The sequence below is a fragment of the Salvelinus alpinus genome, chromosome 30 (assembly GCF_045679555.1).
Source record: "Salvelinus alpinus chromosome 30, SLU_Salpinus.1, whole genome shotgun sequence".
Taxonomy (NCBI): Eukaryota; Metazoa; Chordata; class Actinopteri; order Salmoniformes; family Salmonidae; genus Salvelinus; species Salvelinus alpinus.
The window spans coordinates 10,020,713-10,041,995 of NC_092115.1; the positions used below are offsets into that span (position 1 = coordinate 10,020,713).

At 41.5% G+C, this 21,283-nt stretch overlaps 27 non-coding genes across 27 annotated transcripts; all 27 read right to left on the reverse strand.

The window, feature by feature from the left end:
• Positions 1–741: 741 nt before the first annotated feature.
• trnas-uga (transfer RNA serine (anticodon UGA)) lies at positions 742–823 on the reverse strand. The gene has a single exon. It is a non-coding gene; the product is annotated as a tRNA-Ser (tRNA).
• A 1,096-nt stretch (positions 824–1,919) lies between these two features.
• Positions 1,920–2,001, reverse strand: trnas-uga (transfer RNA serine (anticodon UGA)). The gene has a single exon. It is a non-coding gene; the product is annotated as a tRNA-Ser (tRNA).
• A 207-nt stretch (positions 2,002–2,208) lies between these two features.
• Positions 2,209–2,290, reverse strand: trnas-cga (transfer RNA serine (anticodon CGA)). Its single transcript has one exon. It is a non-coding gene; the product is annotated as a tRNA-Ser (tRNA).
• A 1,097-nt stretch (positions 2,291–3,387) lies between these two features.
• On the reverse strand, positions 3,388–3,469 carry trnas-uga (transfer RNA serine (anticodon UGA)). Its single transcript has one exon. It is a non-coding gene; the product is annotated as a tRNA-Ser (tRNA).
• Positions 3,470–3,676: 207 nt separating this feature from the next.
• On the reverse strand, positions 3,677–3,758 carry trnas-cga (transfer RNA serine (anticodon CGA)). The gene has a single exon. It is a non-coding gene; the product is annotated as a tRNA-Ser (tRNA).
• A 1,097-nt stretch (positions 3,759–4,855) lies between these two features.
• On the reverse strand, positions 4,856–4,937 carry trnas-uga (transfer RNA serine (anticodon UGA)). The gene has a single exon. It is a non-coding gene; the product is annotated as a tRNA-Ser (tRNA).
• Positions 4,938–5,144: 207 nt separating this feature from the next.
• trnas-cga (transfer RNA serine (anticodon CGA)) lies at positions 5,145–5,226 on the reverse strand. The gene has a single exon. It is a non-coding gene; the product is annotated as a tRNA-Ser (tRNA).
• Positions 5,227–6,323: 1,097 nt separating this feature from the next.
• Positions 6,324–6,405, reverse strand: trnas-uga (transfer RNA serine (anticodon UGA)). Its single transcript has one exon. It is a non-coding gene; the product is annotated as a tRNA-Ser (tRNA).
• Positions 6,406–6,612: 207 nt separating this feature from the next.
• On the reverse strand, positions 6,613–6,694 carry trnas-cga (transfer RNA serine (anticodon CGA)). The gene has a single exon. It is a non-coding gene; the product is annotated as a tRNA-Ser (tRNA).
• A 1,097-nt stretch (positions 6,695–7,791) lies between these two features.
• On the reverse strand, positions 7,792–7,873 carry trnas-uga (transfer RNA serine (anticodon UGA)). Its single transcript has one exon. It is a non-coding gene; the product is annotated as a tRNA-Ser (tRNA).
• A 207-nt stretch (positions 7,874–8,080) lies between these two features.
• trnas-cga (transfer RNA serine (anticodon CGA)) lies at positions 8,081–8,162 on the reverse strand. The gene has a single exon. It is a non-coding gene; the product is annotated as a tRNA-Ser (tRNA).
• Positions 8,163–9,259: 1,097 nt separating this feature from the next.
• trnas-uga (transfer RNA serine (anticodon UGA)) lies at positions 9,260–9,341 on the reverse strand. The gene has a single exon. It is a non-coding gene; the product is annotated as a tRNA-Ser (tRNA).
• A 207-nt stretch (positions 9,342–9,548) lies between these two features.
• On the reverse strand, positions 9,549–9,630 carry trnas-cga (transfer RNA serine (anticodon CGA)). Its single transcript has one exon. It is a non-coding gene; the product is annotated as a tRNA-Ser (tRNA).
• A 1,097-nt stretch (positions 9,631–10,727) lies between these two features.
• On the reverse strand, positions 10,728–10,809 carry trnas-uga (transfer RNA serine (anticodon UGA)). Its single transcript has one exon. It is a non-coding gene; the product is annotated as a tRNA-Ser (tRNA).
• Positions 10,810–11,016: 207 nt separating this feature from the next.
• trnas-uga (transfer RNA serine (anticodon UGA)) lies at positions 11,017–11,098 on the reverse strand. Its single transcript has one exon. It is a non-coding gene; the product is annotated as a tRNA-Ser (tRNA).
• A 1,097-nt stretch (positions 11,099–12,195) lies between these two features.
• trnas-uga (transfer RNA serine (anticodon UGA)) lies at positions 12,196–12,277 on the reverse strand. The gene has a single exon. It is a non-coding gene; the product is annotated as a tRNA-Ser (tRNA).
• Positions 12,278–13,374: 1,097 nt separating this feature from the next.
• Positions 13,375–13,456, reverse strand: trnas-uga (transfer RNA serine (anticodon UGA)). The gene has a single exon. It is a non-coding gene; the product is annotated as a tRNA-Ser (tRNA).
• A 206-nt stretch (positions 13,457–13,662) lies between these two features.
• On the reverse strand, positions 13,663–13,744 carry trnas-cga (transfer RNA serine (anticodon CGA)). The gene has a single exon. It is a non-coding gene; the product is annotated as a tRNA-Ser (tRNA).
• Positions 13,745–14,841: 1,097 nt separating this feature from the next.
• Positions 14,842–14,923, reverse strand: trnas-uga (transfer RNA serine (anticodon UGA)). Its single transcript has one exon. It is a non-coding gene; the product is annotated as a tRNA-Ser (tRNA).
• A 207-nt stretch (positions 14,924–15,130) lies between these two features.
• Positions 15,131–15,212, reverse strand: trnas-cga (transfer RNA serine (anticodon CGA)). Its single transcript has one exon. It is a non-coding gene; the product is annotated as a tRNA-Ser (tRNA).
• Positions 15,213–16,308: 1,096 nt separating this feature from the next.
• Positions 16,309–16,390, reverse strand: trnas-uga (transfer RNA serine (anticodon UGA)). Its single transcript has one exon. It is a non-coding gene; the product is annotated as a tRNA-Ser (tRNA).
• Positions 16,391–16,631: 241 nt separating this feature from the next.
• On the reverse strand, positions 16,632–16,715 carry trnas-uga (transfer RNA serine (anticodon UGA)). The gene has a single exon. It is a non-coding gene; the product is annotated as a tRNA-Ser (tRNA).
• Positions 16,716–16,933: 218 nt separating this feature from the next.
• trnas-cga (transfer RNA serine (anticodon CGA)) lies at positions 16,934–17,015 on the reverse strand. Its single transcript has one exon. It is a non-coding gene; the product is annotated as a tRNA-Ser (tRNA).
• A 1,120-nt stretch (positions 17,016–18,135) lies between these two features.
• trnas-cga (transfer RNA serine (anticodon CGA)) lies at positions 18,136–18,217 on the reverse strand. The gene has a single exon. It is a non-coding gene; the product is annotated as a tRNA-Ser (tRNA).
• A 1,097-nt stretch (positions 18,218–19,314) lies between these two features.
• trnas-uga (transfer RNA serine (anticodon UGA)) lies at positions 19,315–19,396 on the reverse strand. Its single transcript has one exon. It is a non-coding gene; the product is annotated as a tRNA-Ser (tRNA).
• A 207-nt stretch (positions 19,397–19,603) lies between these two features.
• On the reverse strand, positions 19,604–19,685 carry trnas-cga (transfer RNA serine (anticodon CGA)). The gene has a single exon. It is a non-coding gene; the product is annotated as a tRNA-Ser (tRNA).
• Positions 19,686–20,782: 1,097 nt separating this feature from the next.
• trnas-uga (transfer RNA serine (anticodon UGA)) lies at positions 20,783–20,864 on the reverse strand. Its single transcript has one exon. It is a non-coding gene; the product is annotated as a tRNA-Ser (tRNA).
• Between the last annotated feature and the right edge of the window lie 419 nt (positions 20,865–21,283).

Here is a 21,283-nt window from a genome sequence, read left to right on the forward strand (position 1 = left end):
AATAAGCTATTTTCTGAGCACTTCAATCGTTGGACGAGCCCATAAGATAAGGAAATTTAAATTCAAAAGAGATAGATCCAATTATTAAAGGTCTACTTTATCATCACCCTGTAAGCAGAGTTGAAAACTGTACAGGGAGAACACATTTGATGTCAATTCCAATGCTGAAACCACTTGGTCATCGCAGCAGTAGGAATCTAAGGGAAGTGATGAGGAGAAAGCAGAAGTGGGCTATACGCTTCGAGCAAGGTAAGAACATGGGTGGGGAGACCCCATTGAAATTCAGGTCCAACGTCGAAAGAACTCGGCCATTGCAGCTGTTGGAATGCAAGTAAAGGGATTGGGATTTGGAAACAGACATCATTGGTGTAAAATGGTCAACTTGATGGCACGACATATTGATCTTTTTTCGCAAGCTGTGAAGTTTGGAAGTTTAATGTGCAAGTCAAAAAACTATGTCCAGAGAAAGTACAAGTGGACTATTCACTGAGAATAAGATTTTGAAAAAGAGCAGGGAGACCCAATTGGGTTTCAAGTCTGAGGACTTAACCACCTGGCTCTCAGTATTTCCAATGTAATTCTAACAGAAACAACAGTATCTGTACTGAAGAGCCTATTTTAACTGTTTGTCAAGGCAAATATATTCTGAGCACCTGAATCACTGAACAATTCCATGTATTAAGGACATTACCATATCAAGTCACTAAGTGTATGTTAAAAATGAAGACAGGTTTGCCATTGCGCTGCGAGCAGGGTTCGAACCTGCGCGGGGAAACCCCATTTGATTTCAAATCCAACGCCTTAACCTCTCGGCCATCACAGCTTCTTCTGTTACCTACAACGCCTTAACCAGTCCGCTATCTCGTTCTGTCCATTTTACCTCTAAAATTACCTGAATATCGCTGTTGAAGAGCTTACTTGAAATGTTTGTCATGGAAGATAAATTCTGAGCACTTGAATCAAAGGACATGTCCACGCATTATCCATATCAAGTCCCCAATGATATGTTACAAATAAAGACTGGATCGTCAAGAGTTCAAACCTGCGCTGGGAGAACCCATTCGATTTCGAGTCCAACGCTTCAACCACTCGGCAATCAAAGCTTTCTAAGGTAGATCACACAAGGACAAAAGTATCCAAATTCAACTGCCTAATTGAAATATTTTCAAGCAAAGTAAAATAAGCTATTTTCTGAGCACTTCAATCGTTGGACGAGCCCATAAGATAAGGAAATTTAAATTCAAAAGAGATAGATCCAATTATTAAAGGTCTACTTTATCATCACCCTGTAAGCAGAGTTGAAAACTGTACAGGGAGAACACATTTGATGTCAATTCCAATGCTGAAACCACTTGGTCATCGCAGCAGTAGGAATCTAAGGGAAGTGATGAGGAGAAAGCAGAAGTGGGCTATACGCTTCGAGCAAGGTAAGAACTTGGGTGGGGAGACCCCATTGAAATTCAGGTCCAACGTCGAAAGAACTCGGCCATTGCAGCTGTTGGAATGCAAGTAAAGGGATTGGGATTTGGAAACAGACATCATTGGTGTAAAATGGTCAACTTGATGGCACGACATATTGATATTTTTTCGCAAGCTGTGAAGTTTGGAAGTTTAATGTGCAAGTCAAAAAACTATGTCCAGAGAAAGTACAAGTGGACTATTCACTGAGAATAAGATTTTGAAAAAGAGCAGGGAGACCCAATTGGGTTTCAAGTCTGAGGACTTAACCACCTGGCTCTCAGTATTTCCAATGTAATTCTAACAGAAACAACAGTATCTGTACTGAAGAGCCTATTTTAACTGTTTGTCAAGGCAAATATATTCTGAGCACCTCAATCACTGAACAATTCCATGTATTAAGGACATTACCATATCAAGTCACTAAGTATATGTTAAAAATAAAGACAGGTTTGCCATAGCGCTGCGAGCAGGGTTCGAACCTGCGCGGGGAGACCCCATTGGATTTCAAGTCCAACGCCTTAACCACTCGGCCATCGCAGCTTGCTATGTAAAATTCCAGTCGGCCATCTCATCCTGTCCACTTTACTTCTGTAAAGACTAGACTATCTACTGAAGAGCCTATTTGAACTGTTTGTCAAGGAACACATATTCTGAGCACTTGAATCAAAGGACAAGTCCACGGTTTCAGGACATTATCCATATCACGTCCCCAATGACATGTTGCAAATAAAGACAGCTTTGTCAAAGCGCTGTGAGCAGGGTTCGAACCTGCGCGGGGAAACCCCATTGGTTTTCGAATCCAACGCCTTAACCTCTCGGCCATAAAAGCTTATTCTGTTACCTACAACGCCTTAACCAGTCAGCTATCTCGTTCTGTCCATTTTACCTCTAAAATTACCTGAATATCGCTGTTGAAGAGCTTACTTGAAATGTTTGTCATGGAAGATAAATTCTGAGCACTTGAATCAAAGGACATGTCCACGCATTATCCATATCAAGTCCCCAATGATATGTTACAAATAAAGACTGGATCGTCAAGAGTTCAAACCTGCGCTGGGAGAACCCATTCGATTTCGAGTCCAACGCTTCAACCACTCGGCAATCAAAGCTTTCTAAGGTAGATCACACAAGGACAAAAGTATCCAAATTCAACTGCCTAATTGAAATATTTTCAAGCAAAGTAAAATAAGCTATTTTCTGAGCACTTCAATCGTTGGACGAGCCCATAAGATAAGGAAATTTAAATTCAAAAGAGATAGATCCAATTATTAAAGGTCTACTTTATCATCACCCTGTAAGCAGAGTTGGAAACTGTACAGGGAGAACACATTTGATGTCAATTCCAATGCTGAAACCACTTGGCCATCGCAGCAGTAGGAATCTAAGGAAAGTGATGAGGAGAAAGCAGAAGTGGGCTATACGCTTCGAGCAAGGTAAGAACATGGGTGGGGAGACCCCATTGAAATTCAGGTCCAACGTCGAAAGTACTCGGCCATTGCAGCTGTTGGAATGCAAGTAAAGGGATTGGGATTTGGAAACAGACATCATTGGTGTAAAATGGTCAACTTGATGGCACGACATATTGATCTTTTTTCGCAAGCTGTGAAGTTTGGAAGTTTAATGTGCAAGTCAAAAAACTATGTCCAGAGAAAGTACAAGTGGACTATTCACTGAGAATAAGATTTTGAAAAAGAGCAGGGAGACCCAATTGGGTTTCAAGTCTGAGGACTTAACCACCTGGCTCTCAGTATTTCCAACGTAATTCTAACAGAAACAACATTATCTATACTGAAGAGCCTATTTCAACTGTTTGTCAAGGCAAATATATTCTGAGCACCTCAATCACTGAACAATTCCATGTATTAAGGACATTATCCATATCAAGTCACTAAGTATATGTTAAAAATAAAGACAGGTTTGCCATAGCGCTGCGAGCAGGGTTCGAACCTGCGCGGGGAGACCCCATTGGATTTCAAGTCCAACGCCTTAACCACTCGGCCATCGCAGCTTGCTATGTAAAATTCCAGTCGGCCATCTCATCCTGTCCACTTTACTTCTGTAAAGACTAGACTATCTACTGAAGAGCCTATTTGAACTGTTTGTCAAGGAACACATATTCTGAGCACTTGAATCAAAGGACAAGTCCACGGTTTCAGGACATTATCCATATCACGTCCCCAATGACATGTTGCAAATAAAGACAGCTTTGTCAAAGCGCTGTGAGCAGGGTTCGAACCTGCGCGGGGAAACCCCATTGGTTTTCGAATCCAACGCCTTAACCTCTCGGCCATAAAAGCTTATTCTGTTACCTACAACGCCTTAACCAGTCAGCTATCTCGTTCTGTCCATTTTACCTCTAAAATTACCTGAATATCGCTGTTGAAGAGCTTACTTGAAATGTTTGTCATGGAAGATAAATTCTGAGCACTTGAATCAAAGGACATGTCCACGCATTATCCATATCAAGTCCCCAATGATATGTTACAAATAAAGACTGGATCGTCAAGAGTTCAAACCTGCGCTGGGAGAACCCATTCGATTTCGAGTCCAACGCTTCAACCACTCGGCAATCAAAGCTTTCTAAGGTAGATCACACAAGGACAAAAGTATCCAAATTCAACTGCCTAATTGAAATATTTTCAAGCAAAGTAAAATAAGCTATTTTCTGAGCACTTCAATCGTTGGACGAGCCCATAAGATAAGGAAATTTAAATTCAAAAGAGATAGATCCAATTATTAAAGGTCTACTTTATCATCACCCTGTAAGCAGAGTTGGAAACTGTACAGGGAGAACACATTTGATGTCAATTCCAATGCTGAAACCACTTGGCCATCGCAGCAGTAGGAATCTAAGGAAAGTGATGAGGAGAAAGCAGAAGTGGGCTATACGCTTCGAGCAAGGTAAGAACATGGGTGGGGAGACCCCATTGAAATTCAGGTCCAACGTCGAAAGTACTCGGCCATTGCAGCTGTTGGAATGCAAGTAAAGGGATTGGGATTTGGAAACAGACATCATTGGTGTAAAATGGTCAACTTGATGGCACGACATATTGATCTTTTTTCGCAAGCTGTGAAGTTTGGAAGTTTAATGTGCAAGTCAAAAAACTATGTCCAGAGAAAGTACAAGTGGACTATTCACTGAGAATAAGATTTTGAAAAAGAGCAGGGAGACCCAATTGGGTTTCAAGTCTGAGGACTTAACCACCTGGCTCTCAGTATTTCCAACGTAATTCTAACAGAAACAACATTATCTATACTGAAGAGCCTATTTCAACTGTTTGTCAAGGCAAATATATTCTGAGCACCTCAATCACTGAACAATTCCATGTATTAAGGACATTATCCATATCAAGTCACTAAGTATATGTTAAAAATAAAGACAGGTTTGCCATAGCGCTGCGAGCAGGGTTCGAACCTGCGCGGGGAGACCCCATTGGATTTCAAGTCCAACGCCTTAACCACTCGGCCATCGCAGCTTGCTATGTAAAATTCCAGTCGGCCATCTCATCCTGTCCACTTTACTTCTGTAAAGACTAGACTATCTACTGAAGAGCCTATTTGAACTGTTTGTCAAGGAACACATATTCTGAGCACTTGAATCAAAGGACAAGTCCACGGTTTCAGGACATTATCCATATCACGTCCCCAATGACATGTTGCAAATAAAGACAGCTTTGTCAAAGCGCTGTGAGCAGGGTTCGAACCTGCGCGGGGAAACCCCATTGGTTTTCGAATCCAACGCCTTAACCTCTCGGCCATCACAGCTTCTTCTGTTACCTACAACGCCTTAACCAGTCCGCTATCTCGTTCTGTCCATTTTACCTCTAAAATTACCTGAATATCGCTGTTGAAGAGCTTACTTGAAATGTTTGTCATGGAAGATAAATTCTGAGCACTTGAATCAAAGGACATGTCCACGCATTATCCATATCAAGTCCCCAATGATATGTTACAAATAAAGACTGGATCGTCAAGAGTTCAAACCTGCGCTGGGAGAACCCATTGGATTTCGAGTCCAACGCTTCAACCACTCGGCAATCAAAGCTTTCTTAGGTAGATCACACAAGGACAAAAGTATCCAAATTCAACTGCCTAATTGAAATATTTTCAAGCAAAGTAAAATAAGCTATTTTCTGAGCACTTCAATCGTTGGACGAGCCCATAAAATAAGGAAATTTAAATTCAGAAGAGATAGATCCAATTATTAAAGGTCTACTTTATCATCACCCTGTAAGCAGAGTTGGAAACTGTACAGGGAGAACACATTTGATGTCAATTCCAATGCTGAAACCACTTGGCCATCGCAGCAGTAGGAATCTAAGGAAAGTGATGAGGAGAAAGCAGAAGTGGGCTATACGCTTCGAGCAAGGTAAGAACATGGGTGGGGAGACCCCATTGAAATTCAGGTCCAACGTCGAAAGTACTCGGCCATTGCAGCTGTTGGAATGCAAGTAAAGGGATTGGGATTTGGAAACAGACATCATTGGTGTAAAATGGTCAACTTGATGGCACGACATATTGATCTTTTTTCGCAAGCTGTGAAGTTTGGAAGTTTAATGTGCAAGTCAAAAAACTATGTCCAGAGAAAGTACAAGTGGACTATTCACTGAGAATAAGATTTTGAAAAAGAGCAGGGAGACCCAATTGGGTTTCAAGTCTGAGGACTTAACCACCTGGCTCTCAGTATTTCCAACGTAATTCTAACAGAAACAACATTATCTATACTGAAGAGCCTATTTCAACTGTTTGTCAAGGCAAATATATTCTGAGCACCTGAATCACTGAACAATTCCATGTATTAAGGACATTATCCATATCAAGTCACTAAGTATATGTTAAAAATAAAGACAGGTTTGCCATAGCGCTGCGAGCAGGGTTCGAACCTGCGCGGGGAGACCCCATTGGATTTCAAGTCCAACGCCTTAACCACTCGGCCATCGCAGCTTGCTATGTAAAATTCCAGTCGGCCATCTCATCCTGTCCACTTTACTTCTGTAAAGACTAGACTATCTACTGAAGAGCCTATTTGAACTGTTTGTCAAGGAACACATATTCTGAGCACTTGAATCAAAGGACAAGTCCACGGTTTCAGGACATTATCCATATCACGTCCCCAATGACATGTTGCAAATAAAGACAGCTTTGTCAAAGCGCTGTGAGCAGGGTTCGAACCTGCGCGGGGAAACCCCATTGGTTTTCGAATCCAACGCCTTAACCTCTCGGCCATAACAGCTTCTTCTGTTACCTACAACGCCTTAACCAGTCAGCTATCTCGTTCTGTCCATTTTACCTCTAAAATTACCTGAATATCGCTGTTGAAGAGCTTACTTGAAATGTTTGTCATGGAAGATAAATTCTGAGCACTTGAATCAAAGGACATGTCCACGCATTATCCATATCAAGTCCCCAATGATATGTTACAAATAAAGACTGGATCGTCAAGAGTTCAAACCTGCGCTGGGAGAACCCATTGGATTTCGAGTCCAACGCTTCAACCACTCGGCAATCAAAGCTTTCTTAGGTAGATCACACAAGGACAAAAGTATCCAAATTCAACTGCCTAATTGAAATATTTTCAAGCAAAGTAAAATAAGCTATTTTCTGAGCACTTCAATCGTTGGACGAGCCCATAAAATAAGGAAATTTAAATTCAGAAGAGATAGATCCAATTATTAAAGGTCTACTTTATCATCACCCTGTAAGCAGAGTTGGAAACTGTACAGGGAGAACACATTTGATGTCAATTCCAATGCTGAAACCACTTGGCCATCGCAGCAGTAGGAATCTAAGGAAAGTGATGAGGAGAAAGCAGAAGTGGGCTATACGCTTCGAGCAAGGTAAGAACATGGGTGGGGAGACCCCATTGAAATTCAGGTCCAACGTCGAAAGTACTCGGCCATTGCAGCTGTTGGAATGCAAGTAAAGGGATTGGGATTTGGAAACAGACATCATTGGTGTAAAATGGTCAACTTGATGGCACGACATATTGATCTTTTTTCGCAAGCTGTGAAGTTTGGAAGTTTAATGTGCAAGTCAAAAAACTATGTCCAGAGAAAGTACAAGTGGACTATTCACTGAGAATAAGATTTTGAAAAAGAGCAGGGAGACCCAATTGGGTTTCAAGTCTGAGGACTTAACCACCTGGCTCTCAGTATTTCCAACGTAATTCTAACAGAAACAACATTATCTATACTGAAGAGCCTATTTTAACTGTTTGTCAAGGCAAATATATTCTGAGCACCTCAATCACTGAACAATTCCATGTATTAAGGACATTATCCATATCAAGTCACTAAGTATATGTTAAAAATAAAGACAGGTTTGCCATAGCGCTGCGAGCAGGGTTCGAACCTGCGCGGGGAGACCCCATTGGATTTCAAGTCCAACGCCTTAACCACTCGGCCATCGCAGCTTGCTATGTAAAATTCCAGTCGGCCATCTCATCCTGTCCACTTTACTTCTGTAAAGACTAGACTATCTACTGAAGAGCCTATTTGAACTGTTTGTCAAGGAACACATATTCTGAGCACTTGAATCAAAGGACAAGTCCACGGTTTCAGGACATTATCCATATCACGTCCCCAATGACATGTTGCAAATAAAGACAGCTTTGTCAAAGCGCTGTGAGCAGGGTTCGAACCTGCGCGGGGAAACCCCATTGGTTTTCGAATCCAACGCCTTAACCTCTCGGCCATAAAAGCTTCTTCTGTTACCTACAACGCCTTAACCAGTCCGCTATCTCGTTCTGTCCATTTTACCTCTAAAATTACCTGAATATCGCTGTTGAAGAGCTTACTTGAAATGTTTGTCATGGAAGATAAATTCTGAGCACTTGAATCAAAGGACATGTCCACGCATTATCCATATCAAGTCCCCAATGATATGTTACAAATAAAGACTGGATCGTCAAGAGTTCAAACCTGCGCTGGGAGAACCCATTGGATTTCGAGTCCAACGCTTCAACCACTCGGCAATCAAAGCTTTCTTAGGTAGATCACACAAGGACAAAAGTATCCAAATTCAACTGCCTAATTGAAATATTTTCAAGCAAAGTAAAATAAGCTATTTTCTGAGCACTTCAATCGTTGGACGAGCCCATAAAATAAGGAAATTTACATTCAGAAGAGATAGATCCAATTATTAAAGGTCTACTTTATCATCACCCTGTAAGCAGAGTTGGAAACTGTACAGGGAGAACACATTTGATGTCAATTCCAATGCTGAAACCACTTGGCCATCGCAGCAGTAGGAATCTAAGGAAAGTGATGAGGAGAAAGCAGAAGTGGGCTATACGCTTCGAGCAAGGTAAGAACATGGGTGGGGAGACCCCATTGAAATTCAGGTCCAACGTCGAAAGAACTCGGCCATTGCAGCTGTTGGAATGCAAGTAAAGGGATTGGGATTTGGAAACAGACATCATTGGTGTAAAATGGTCAACTTGATGGCACGACATATTGATCTTTTTTCGCAAGCTGTGAAGTTTGGAAGTTTAATGTGCAAGTCAAAAAACTATGTCCAGAGAAAGTACAAGTGGACTATTCACTGAGAATAAGATTTTGAAAAAGAGCAGGGAGACCCAATTGGGTTTCAAGTCTGAGGACTTAACCACCTGGCTCTCAGTATTTCCAACGTAATTCTAACAGAAACAACATTATCTATACTGAAGAGCCTATTTTAACTGTTTGTCAAGGCAAATATATTCTGAGCACCTGAATCACTGAACAATTCCATGTATTAAGGACATTATCCATATCAAGTCACTAAGTATATGTTAAAAATAAAGACAGGTTTGCCATAGCGCTGCGAGCAGGGTTCGAACCTGCGCGGGGAGACCCCATTGGATTTCAAGTCCAACGCCTTAACCACTCGGCCATCGCAGCTTGCTATGTAAAATTCCAGTCGGCCATCTCATCCTGTCCACTTTACTTCTGTAAAGACTAGACTATCTACTGAAGAGCCTATTTGAACTGTTTGTCAAGGAACACATATTCTGAGCACTTGAATCAAAGGACAAGTCCACGGTTTCAGGACATTATCCATATCACGTCCCCAATGACATGTTGCAAATAAAGACAGCTTTGTCAAAGCGCTGTGAGCAGGGTTCGAACCTGCGCGGGGAAACCCCATTGGTTTTCGAATCCAACGCCTTAACCTCTCGGCCATAAAAGCTTCTTCTGTTACCTACAACGCCTTAACCAGTCAGCTATCTCGTTCTGTCCATTTTACCTCTAAAATTACCTGAATATCGCTGTTGAAGAGCTTACTTGAAATGTTTGTCATGGAAGATAAATTCTGAGCACTTGAATCAAAGGACATGTCCACGCATTATCCATATCAAGTCCCCAATGATATGTTACAAATAAAGACTGGATCGTCAAGAGTTCAAACCTGCGCTGGGAGAACCCATTCGATTTCGAGTCCAACGCTTCAACCACTCGGCAATCAAAGCTTTCTAAGGTAGATCACACAAGGACAAAAGTATCCAAATTCAACTGCCTAATTGAAATATTTTCAAGCAAAGTAAAATAAGCTATTTTCTGAGCACTTCAATCGTTGGACGAGCCCATAAGATAAGGAAATTTAAATTCAAAAGAGATAGATCCAATTATTAAAGGTCTACTTTATCATCACCCTGTAAGCAGAGTTGGAAACTGTACAGGGAGAACACATTTGATGTCAATTCCAATGCTGAAACCACTTGGCCATCGCAGCAGTAGGAATCTAAGGAAAGTGATGAGGAGAAAGCAGAAGTGGGCTATACGCTTCGAGCAAGGTAAGAACATGGGTGGGGAGACCCCATTGAAATTCAGGTCCAACGTCGAAAGAACTCGGCCATTGCAGCTGTTGGAATGCAAGTAAAGGGATTGGGATTTGGAAACAGACATCATTGGTGTAAAATGGTCAACTTGATGGCACGACATATTGATCTTTTTTCGCAAGCTGTGAAGTTTGGAAGTTTAATGTGCAAGTCAAAAAACTATGTCCAGAGAAAGTACAAGTGGACTATTCACTGAGAATAAGATTTTGAAAAAGAGCAGGGAGACCCAATTGGGTTTCAAGTCTGAGGACTTAACCACCTGGCTCTCAGTATTTCCAACGTAATTCTAACAGAAACAACATTATCTATACTGAAGAGCCTATTTCAACTGTTTGTCAAGGCAAATATATTCTGAGCACCTCAATCACTGAACAATTCCATGTATTAAGGACATTATCCATATCAAGTCACTAAGTATATGTTAAAAATAAAGACAGGTTTGCCATAGCGCTGCGAGCAGGGTTCGAACCTGCGCGGGGAGACCCCATTGGATTTCAAGTCCAACGCCTTAACCACTCGGCCATCACAGCTTGCTATGTAAAATTCCAGTCGGCCATCTCATCCTGTCCACTTTACTTCTGTAAAGACTAGACTATCTACTGAAGAGCCTATTTGAACTGTTTGTCAAGGAACACATATTCTGAGCACTTGAATCAAAGGACAAGTCCACGGTTTCAGGACATTATCCATATCACGTCCCCAATGACATGTTGCAAATAAAGAGAGCTTTGTCAAAGCGCTGTGAGCAGGGTTCGAAACTGCGCGGGGAAACCCCATTGGATTTCAAATCCAACGCCTTAACCTCTCGGCCATCACAGCTTCTTCTGTTACCTACAACGCCTTAACCAGTCCGCTATCTCGTTCTGTCCATTTTACCTCTAAAATTACCTGAATATCGCTGTTGAAGAGCTTACTTGAAATGTTTGTCATGGAAGATAAATTCTGAGCACTTGAATCAAAGGACATGTCCACGCATTATCCATATCAAGTCCCCAATGATATGTTACAAATAAAGACTGGATCGTCAAGAGTTCAAACCTGCGCTGGGAGAACCCATTCGATTTCGAGTCCAACGCTTCAACCACTCGGCAATCAAAGCTTTCTAAGGTAGATCACACAAGGACAAAAGTATCCAAATTCAACTGCCTAATTGAAATATTTTCAAGCAAAGTAAAATAAGCTATTTTCTGAGCACTTCAATCGTTGGACGAGCCCATAAGATAAGGAAATTTAAATTCAAAAGAGATAGATCCAATTATTAAAGGTCTACTTTATCATCACCCTGTAAGCAGAGTTGGAAACTGTACAGGGAGAACACATTTGATGTCAATTCCAATGCTGAAACCACTTGGCCATCGCAGCAGTAGGAATCTAAGGAAAGTGATGAGGAGAAAGCAGAAGTGGGCTATACGCTTCGAGCAAGGTAAGAACATGGGTGGGGAGACCCCATTGAAATTCAGGTCCAACGTCGAAAGAACTCGGCCATTGCAGCTGTTGGAATGCAAGTAAAGGGATTGGGATTTGGAAACAGACATCATTGGTGTAAAATGGTCAACTTGATGGCACGACATATTGATCTTTTTTCGCAAGCTGTGAAGTTTGGAAGTTTAATGTGCAAGTCAAAAAACTATGTCCAGAGAAAGTACAAGTGGACTATTCACTGAGAATAAGATTTTGAAAAAGAGCAGGGAGACCCAATTGGGTTTCAAGTCTGAGGACTTAACCACCTGGCTCTCAGTATTTCCAACGTAATTCTAACAGAAACAACATTATCTATACTGAAGAGCCTATTTCAACTGTTTGTCAAGGCAAATATATTCTGAGCACCTCAATCACTGAACAATTCCATGTATTAAGGACATTATCCATATCAAGTCACTAAGTATATGTTAAAAATAAAGACAGGTTTGCCATAGCGCTGTGAGCAGGGTTCGAACCTGCGCGGGGAAACCCCATTGGATTTCAAATCCAACGCCTTAACCTCTCGGCCATCACAGCTTCTTCTGTTACCTACAAAGCCTTAACCAGTCCGCTATCTCGTTCTGTCCATTTTACCTCTAAAATGACCTGAATATCGCTGTTGAAGAGCTTACCTGAAATGTTTGTCATGGAAGATAAATTCTGAGCACTTGATTCAAAGGACATGTCCACGCATTATCCATATCAAGTCCCCAATGATATGTTACAAATAAAGACTGGATCGTCAAGAGTTCAAACCTGCGCTGGGAGAACCCATTGGATTTCGAGTCCAACGCTTCAACCACTCGGCAATCAAAGCTTTCTTAGGTAGATCACACAAGGACAAAAGTATCCAAATTCAACTGCCTAATTGAAATATTTTCAAGCAAAGTAAAATAAGCTATTTTCTGAGCACTTCAATTGTTGGACGAGCCCATAAAATAAGGAAATTTACATTCAGAAGAGATAGATCCAATTATTAAAGGTCTACTTTATCATCACCCTGTAAGCAGAGTTGGAAACTGTACAGGGAGAACACATTTGATGTCAATTCCAATGCTGAAACCACTTGGCCATCGCAGCAGTAGGAATCTAAGGGAAGTGATGAGGAGAAAGCAGAAGTGGGCTATACGCTTCGAGCAAGGTAAGAACATGGGTGGGGAGACCCCATTGAAATTCAGGTCCAACGTCGAAAGTACTCGGCCATTGCAGCTGTTGGAATGCAAGTAAAGGGATTGGGATTTGGAAACAGACATCATTGGTGTAAAATGGTCAACTTGATGGCACGACATATTGATCTTTTTTCGCAAGCTGTGAAGTTTGGAAGTTTAATGTGCAAGTCAAAAAACTATGTCCAGAGAAAGTACAAGTGGACTATTCACTGAGAAAAAGATTTTGAAAAAGAGCAGGGAGACCCAATTGGGTTTCAAGTCTGAGGACTTAACCACCTGGCTCTCAGTATTTCCAACATAATTCTAACAGAAACAACAGTATCTGTACTGAAGAGCCTATTTTAACTGTTTGTCAAGGGAAATATATTCTGAGCACCTGAATCACTGAACAATTCCATGTATTAAGGACATTATCCATATCAAGTCACTAAGTATATGTAAAAAATATAGACAGGTTTGCATTAGCGCTGCAAGCAGGGTTCGAACCTGCGCGGGAAGACCCCATTGGATGTCAAGTCCAACGCCTTAACCACTCGGACATCGCGGCTTGCTATGTAAAATTCCAGTCGGCCATCTCATTCTGTCAACTTTACTTCTGTAAAGACGAAACTATCTACTGAAGAGCCTATTTGAACTGTTTGTCAAGGAACACATATTCTGAGCACTTGAATCAAAGGACAAGTCCACGGTTTAAGGACATTATCTATATGACGTCCCCAATGACAGTGGCAAATAAAGACAGCTTTGTCAAAGCGCTGTGAGCAGGGTTCGAACCTGCGCAGGGAAACCCCATTGGATTTCGAATCCAACGCCTTAACCTCTCGGCCATCACAGCTTCTTCTGTTAACTACAACGCCTTAACCAGTCCGCTATCTCGTTCTGTCCATTTTACCTCTAAAGTTACCTGAATATCGCTGTTGAAGAGCTTACTTGAAATGTTTGTCATGGAAGATAAATTCTGAGCACTTGAATCAAAGGACATGTCCACGCATTATCCATATCAAGTCCCCAATGATATGTTACAAATAAAGACTGGATCGTCAAGAGTTCAAACCTGCGCTGGGAGAACCCATTGGATTTCGAGTCCAACGCTTCAACCACTCGGCAATCAAAGCTTTCTTAGGTAGATCACACAAGGACAAAAGTATCCAAATTCAACTGCCTGATTGAAATATTTTCAAGCAAAGTAAAATAAGCTATTTTCTGAGCACTTCAATCGTTGGACGAGTCCATAAAATAAGGAAATTTAAATTCAGAAGAGATAGATCCAATTATTAAAGGTCTACTTTATCATCACCCTGTAAGCAGAGTTGAAAACTGTACAGGGAGAACACATTTGATGTCAATTCCAATGCTGAAACCACTTGGCCATCGCAGCAGTAGAAATCTAAGGAAAGTGATGAGGAGAAAGCAGAAGTGGGCTATACGCTTCGAGCAAGGTAAGAACATGGGTGGGGAGACCCCATTGAAATTCAGGTCCAACATCTAAAGAACTCGGCCATTGCAGCTGTTGGAATGCAAGTAAAGGGATTGGGATTTGGAAACAGACATCATTGGTGTACAATGGTCAACTTGATGGCACGACATATTGATCTTATTTCGCAAGCTGTGAAGTTTGGAAGTTTAATGTGCAAGTCAAAAAACTATGTCCAGAGAAAGTACAAGTGGACTATTCACTGAGAATAAGATTTTGAAAAAGAGCAGGGAGACCCAATTGGGTTTCAAGTCTGAGGACTTAACCACCTGGCTCTCAGTATTTCCAACGTAATTCTAACAGAAACAACATTATCTATACTGAAGAGCCTATTTTAACTGTTTGTCAAGGCAAATATATTCTGAGCACCTGAATCACTGAACAATTCCATGTATTAAGGACATTATCCATATCAAGTCACTAAGTATATGTTAAAAATAAAGACAGGTTTGCCATAGCGCTGCGAGCAAGGTTCAAACCTGCGCGGGGAGACCCCATTGGATTTCAAGTCCAACGCCTTAACCACTCGGCCATCGCAGCTTGCTATGTAGAATTCCAGTCGGCCATCTCATCCTGTCCACTTTACTTCTGTAAAGACTAGACTATCTACTGAAGAGCCTATTTGAACTGTTTGTCAAGGAACACATATTCTGAGCACTTGAATCAAAGGACAAGTCAACGGTTTCAGGACATTATCCATATCACGTCCCCATTGACATGTTGCAAATAAAGACAGCTTTGTCATAGCGCTGTGAGCAGGGTTCGAACCTGCGCGGGGAAACCCCATTGGATTTCGAATCCAACGCCTTAACCTCTCAGCCATCACAGCTTCTTCTGTTACCTACAACGCCTTAACCAGTCCGCTATCTCGTTCTGTCCATTTTACCTCTAAAGTTACCTGAATATCGCTGTTGAAGAGCTTACTTGAAATGTTTGTCATGGAAGATAAATTCTGAGCACTTGAATCAAAGGACATGTCCACGCATTATCCATATCAAGTCCCCAATGCTATGTTACAAATAAAGACTGGATCGTCAAGACTTCAAACCTGCGCTGGGAGAACCCATTGGATTTCGAGTCCAATGCTTCAACCACTCGGCAATCAAAGCTTTCTTAGGTAGATCACACAAGGACAAAAGTATCCAAATTCAACTGCCTAATTGAAATATTTTCAAGCAAAGTAAAATAAGCTATTTTCTGAGCACTTCAATTGTTGGACGAGCCCATAAAATAAGGACATTTACATTCAGAAGAGATAGATCCAATTATTAAAGGTCTACTTTATTATCACCCTGTAAGCAGAGTTGGAAACTGTACAGGGAGAACACATTTGATGTCAATTCCAATGCTGAAACCACTTGGCCATCGCAGCAGTAGGAATCTAAGGGAAGTGATGAGGAGAAAGCAGAAGTGGGCTATACGCTTCGAGCAAGGTAAGAACATGGGTGGGGAGACCCCATTGAAATTCAGGTCCAACGTCGAAAGTACTCGGCCATTGCAGCTGTTGGAATGCAAGTAAAGGGATTGGGATTTGGAAACAGACATCATTGGTGTAAAATGGTCAACTTGATGGCACGACATATTGATCTTTTTTCGCAAGCTGTGAAGTTTGGAAGTTTAATGTGCAAGTCAAAAAACTATGTCCAGAGAAAGTACAAGTGGACTATTCACTGAGAATAAGATTTTGAAAAAGAGCAGGGAGACCCAATTGGGTTTCAAGTCTGAGGACTTAACCACCTGGCTCTCAGTATTTCCAACGTAATTCTAACAGAAACAACATTATCTATACTGAAGAGCCTATTTCAACTGTTTGTCAAGGCAAATATATTCTGAGCACCTCAACACTGAACAATTCCATGTATTAAGGACATTATCCATATCAAGTCACTAAGTATATGTTAAAAATAAAGACAGGTTTGCCATAGCGCTGCGAGCAGGGTTCGAACCTGCGCGGGGAGACCCCATTGGATTTCAAGTCCAACGCCTTAACCACTCGGCCATCGCAGCTTGCTATGTAAACTTCCAGTCGGCCATCTCATCCTGTCCACTTTACTTCTGTAAAGACTAGACTATCTACTGAAGAGCCTATTTGAACTGTTTGTCAAGGAACACATATTCTGAGCACTTGAATCAAAGGACAAGTCCACGGTTTCAGGACATTATCCATATCACGTCCCCAATGACATGTTGCAAATAAAGACAGCTTTGTCAAAGCGCTGTGAGATAAAAATATAGACAGGTTTGCCATAGCCCTGCGAGCAGGGATCGAACCTGCGCGGGGAGACCCCATTGGATTTCAAGTCCAACGCCTTAACCACTCAGCCATCGCAGCTTGCAATGTAAAATTCCAGGCCTTAACCAGTCGGCCATCTCATTATGTCCACTTTACATCTGTATAGACTAGACTATCTACTGAAGAGCCTATTTGAACTGTTTGTCAAGGAACACATATTCTGAGCACTTGAATCAAAGGACAAGTACACGGTTTAAGGACATTATCCATATCAGGTCCCCAATGACATGTTGCAAATAGAGACAGCTTTGTCAAAGCGCTGTCAGCAGGGTTCGAACATGCGCGGGGAAACCCCATTGGATTTCGAATCCAAAGCCTTAACCTCTCGGCCATCACAGCTTCTTCTGTTACCTACAACGCCTTAACCAGTCCGCTATCTCGTTCTGTCCATTTTACCTCTAAAATTACCTGAATATCGCTGTTGAAGAGCTTACTTGAAATGTTTGTCATGGAAGATAAATTCTGAGCACTTGAATCAAAGGACATGTCCACGCATTATCCATATCAAGTCCCCAATGATATGTTACAAATAGAGACTGGATCGTCAAGAGTTCAAACCTGCGCTGGGAGAACCCATTGGATTTCGAGTCCAACGCTTCAACCACTCGGCAATCAAAGCTTTCTTAGGTAGATCACACAACGACAAAAGTATCCAAATTCAACTGCCTAATTGAAATATTTTCAAGCAAAGTAAAATAAGCTATTTTCTGAGCACTTCAATCGTTGGACGAGCCCATAAAATAAGGAAATTTACATTCAGAAGAGATAGATCCAATTATTAAAGGTCTACTTAATCATCACCCTGTAAGCAGAGTTGAAAACTGTACAGGGAGAACACATTTGATGTCAATTCCAATGCTGAAACCACTTGGCCATCGCAGCAGTAGGAATCTAAGGAAAGTGATGAGGAGAAAGCAGAAGTGGGCTATACGCTTCGAGCAAGGTAAGAACATGGGTGGGGAGACCCCATTGAAATTCAGGTCCAACGTCGAAAGTACTCGGCCATTGAATGCTGTTGGAATGCAAGTAAAGGGATTGGGATTTGGAAACAGACATCATTGGTGTAAAATGATCAACTTGATGGCACGACATATTGATCTTATTTCGCCAAGTAACCTCGGTCCTTTCCAAAGCTGTGAAGTTTGGAAGTTTAATGTGCAAGTCAAAAAACTATGTCCAGAGAAAGTACAAGTGGACTATTCACTGAGAATAAGATTTTGAAAAAGAGCAGGGAGACCCAATTGGGTTTCAAGTCTGAGGACTTAACCACCTGGCTCTCAGTATTTCCAACGTAATTCTAACAGAAACAACATTATCTATACTGAAGAGCCTATTTGAACTGTTTGTCAAGGAACACATATTCTGAGCACTTGAATCAAAGGACAAGTCAACGGTTTCAGGACATTATCCATATCACGTCCCCATTGACATGTTGCAAATAAAGACAGTTTTGTCATAGCGCTGTGAGCAGGGTTCGAACCTGCGCGGGGAAACCCCATTGGATTTCGAATCCAACGCCTTAACCTCTCAGCCATCACAGCTTCTTCTGTTACCTACAACGCCTTAACCAGTCCGCTATCTCGTTCTGTCCATTTTACCTCTAAAGTTACCTGAATATCGCTGTTGAAGAGCTTACTTGAAATGTTTGTCATGGAAGATAAATTCTGAGCACTTGAATCAAAGGACATGTCCACGCATTATCCATATCAAGTCCCCAATGATATGTTACAAATAAAGACTGGATCGTCAAGACTTCAAACCTGCGCTGGGAGAACCCATTGGATTTCGAGTCCAACGCTTCAACCACTCGGCAATCAAAGCTTTCTTAGGTAGATCACACAAGGACAAAAGTATCCAAATTCAACTGCCTAATTGAAATATTTTCAAGCAAAGTAAAATAAGCTATTTTCTGAGCACTTCAATCGTTGGACGAGCCCATAAAATAAGGAAATTTACATTCAGAAGAGATAGATCCAATTATTAAAGGTCTACTTTATCATCACCCTGTAAGCAGAGTTGGAAACTGTACAGGGAGAACACATTTGATGTCAATTCCAATGCTGAAACCACTTGGCCATCGCAGCAGTAGGAATCTAAGGGAAGTGATGAGGAGAAAGCAGAAGTGGGCTATACGCTTCGAGCAAGGTAAGAACATGGGTGGGGAGACCCCATTGAAATTCAGGTCCAACGTCGAAAGAACTCGGCCATTGCAGCTGTTGGAATGCAAGTAAAGGGATTGGGATTTGGAAACAGACATCATTGGTGTAAAATGGTCAACTTGATGGCACGACATATTGATCTTATTTCGCAAGCTGTGAAGTTTGGAAGTTTAATGTGCAAGTCAAAAAACTATGTCCAGAGAAAGTACAAGTGGACTATTCACTGAGAATAAGATTTTGAAAAAGAGCAGGGAGACCCAATTGGGTTTCAAGTCTGAGGACTTAACCACCTGGCTCTCAGTATTTCCAACGTAATTCTAACAGAAACAACATTATCTATACTGAAGAGCCTATTTTAACTGTTTGTCAAGGCAAATATATTCTGAGCACCTGAATCACTGAACAATTCCATGTATTAAGGACATTATCCATATCAAGTCACTAAGTATATGTTAAAAATAAAGACAGGTTTGCCATAGCGCTGCGAGCAGGGTTCGAACATGTGCGGGGAGACCCCATTGGATTTCAAGTCCAACGCCTTAACCACTCGGCCATCGCAGCTTGCTTTGTAAAATTCCAGTCGGCCATCTCATCCTGTCCACTTTACTTCTGTAAAGACTAGACTATATACTGAAGAGCCTATTTGAACTGTTTGTCAAGGAACACATATTCTGAGCACTTGAATCAAAGGACAAGTCCACGGTTTCAGGACATTATCCATATCACGTCCCCAATGACATGTTGCAAATAAAGACAGCTTTGTCAAAGCGCTGTGAGCAGGGTTCGAACCTGCGCTGGGAAACCCCATTTGATTTCGAATCCAACGCCTTAACCTCTCGGCCATCACAGCTTCTTCTGTTACCTACAACGCCTTAACCAGTCCGCTATCTCGTTCTGTCCATTTTACCTCTAAAATTACCTGAATATCGCTGTTGAAGAGCTTACTTGAAATGTTTGTCATGGAAGATAAATTCTGAGCACTTGAATCAAAGGACATGTCCACGCATTATCCATATCAAGTCCCCAATGATATGTTACAAATAAAGACTGGATCGTCAAGAGTTCAAACCTGCGCTGGGAGAACCCATTGGACTTCGAGTCCAACGCTTCAACCACTCGGCAATCAAAGCTTTCTTAGGTAGATCACACAAGGACAAAAGTATCCAAATTCAACTGCCTAATTTAAATATTTTCAAGCAAAGTAAAATAAGCTATTTTCTGAGCACTTCAATCGTTGGGCGAGCCCATAAAATAAGGAAATTTAAATTCAGTAGAGATAGATCCAATTATTAAAGGTCTACTTTATCATCACCCTGTAAGCAGAGTTGAAAACTGTACAGGGAGAACACATTTGATGTCAATTCCAATGCTGAAACCACTTGGCCATCGCAGCAGTAGGAATCTAAGGAAAGTGATGAGGAGAAAGCAGAAGTGGGCTATACGCTTCGAGCAAGATAAGAACATGGGTGGGGAGACCTCATTGAAATTCAGGTCCAACGTCGGAAGAACTCGGCCATTGCAGCTGTTGGAATGCAAGTAAAGGGATTGGGATTTGGAAACAGACATCATTGGTGTAAAATGGTCAACTTGATGGCACGACATATTGATCTTATTTCGCAAGCTGTGAAGTTTGGAAGTTTAATGTGCAAGTCAAAAAACTATGTCCAGAGAAAGTACAAGTGGACTATTCACTGAGAAAAAGATTTTGAAAAAGAGCAGGGAGACCCAATTGGGTTTCAAGTCTGAGGACTTAACCACCTGGCTCTCAGTATTTCCAACATAATTCTAACAGAAACAACAGTATCTGTACTGAAGAGCCTATTTTAACTGTTTGTCAAGGCAAATATATTCTGAGCACCTGAATCACTGAACAATTCCATGTATTAAGGACATTATCCATATCAAGTCACTAAGTGTATGTAAAAAATATAGACAGGTTTGCCATAGCGCTGCGAGCAGGGTTTGAACCTGCGCGGGAAGACCCCATTGGATTTCAAGTCCAACGCCTTAACCACTCGGCCATCGCAGCTTGCTATGTAAAATTCCAGGCCTTAACCAGTCGGACATCTCATTCTGTCCACTTTACTTCTGTAAAGACGAGACTATCTACTGAAGAGCCTATTTGAACTGTTTGTCAAGGAACACATATTCTGAGCACTTGAATCAAAGGACAAGTCCACGGTTTAAGGACATTTTCTATATGACGTCCCCAATGACATGTGGCAAATAAAGACAGCTTTGTCAAAGCGCTGTGAGCAGGGTTCGAACCTGCACGGGGAAACCCCATTGGTTTTCGAATCCAACGCCTTAAACTCTCGGCCAATACAGCTTCTTCTGTTACCTTCAACGCCTTAACCAGTCCGCTATCTCGTTCTGTCCATTTTACCTCTAAAATTACCTGAATATCGCTGTTGAAGAGCTTACTTGAAATGTTTGTCATGGAAGATA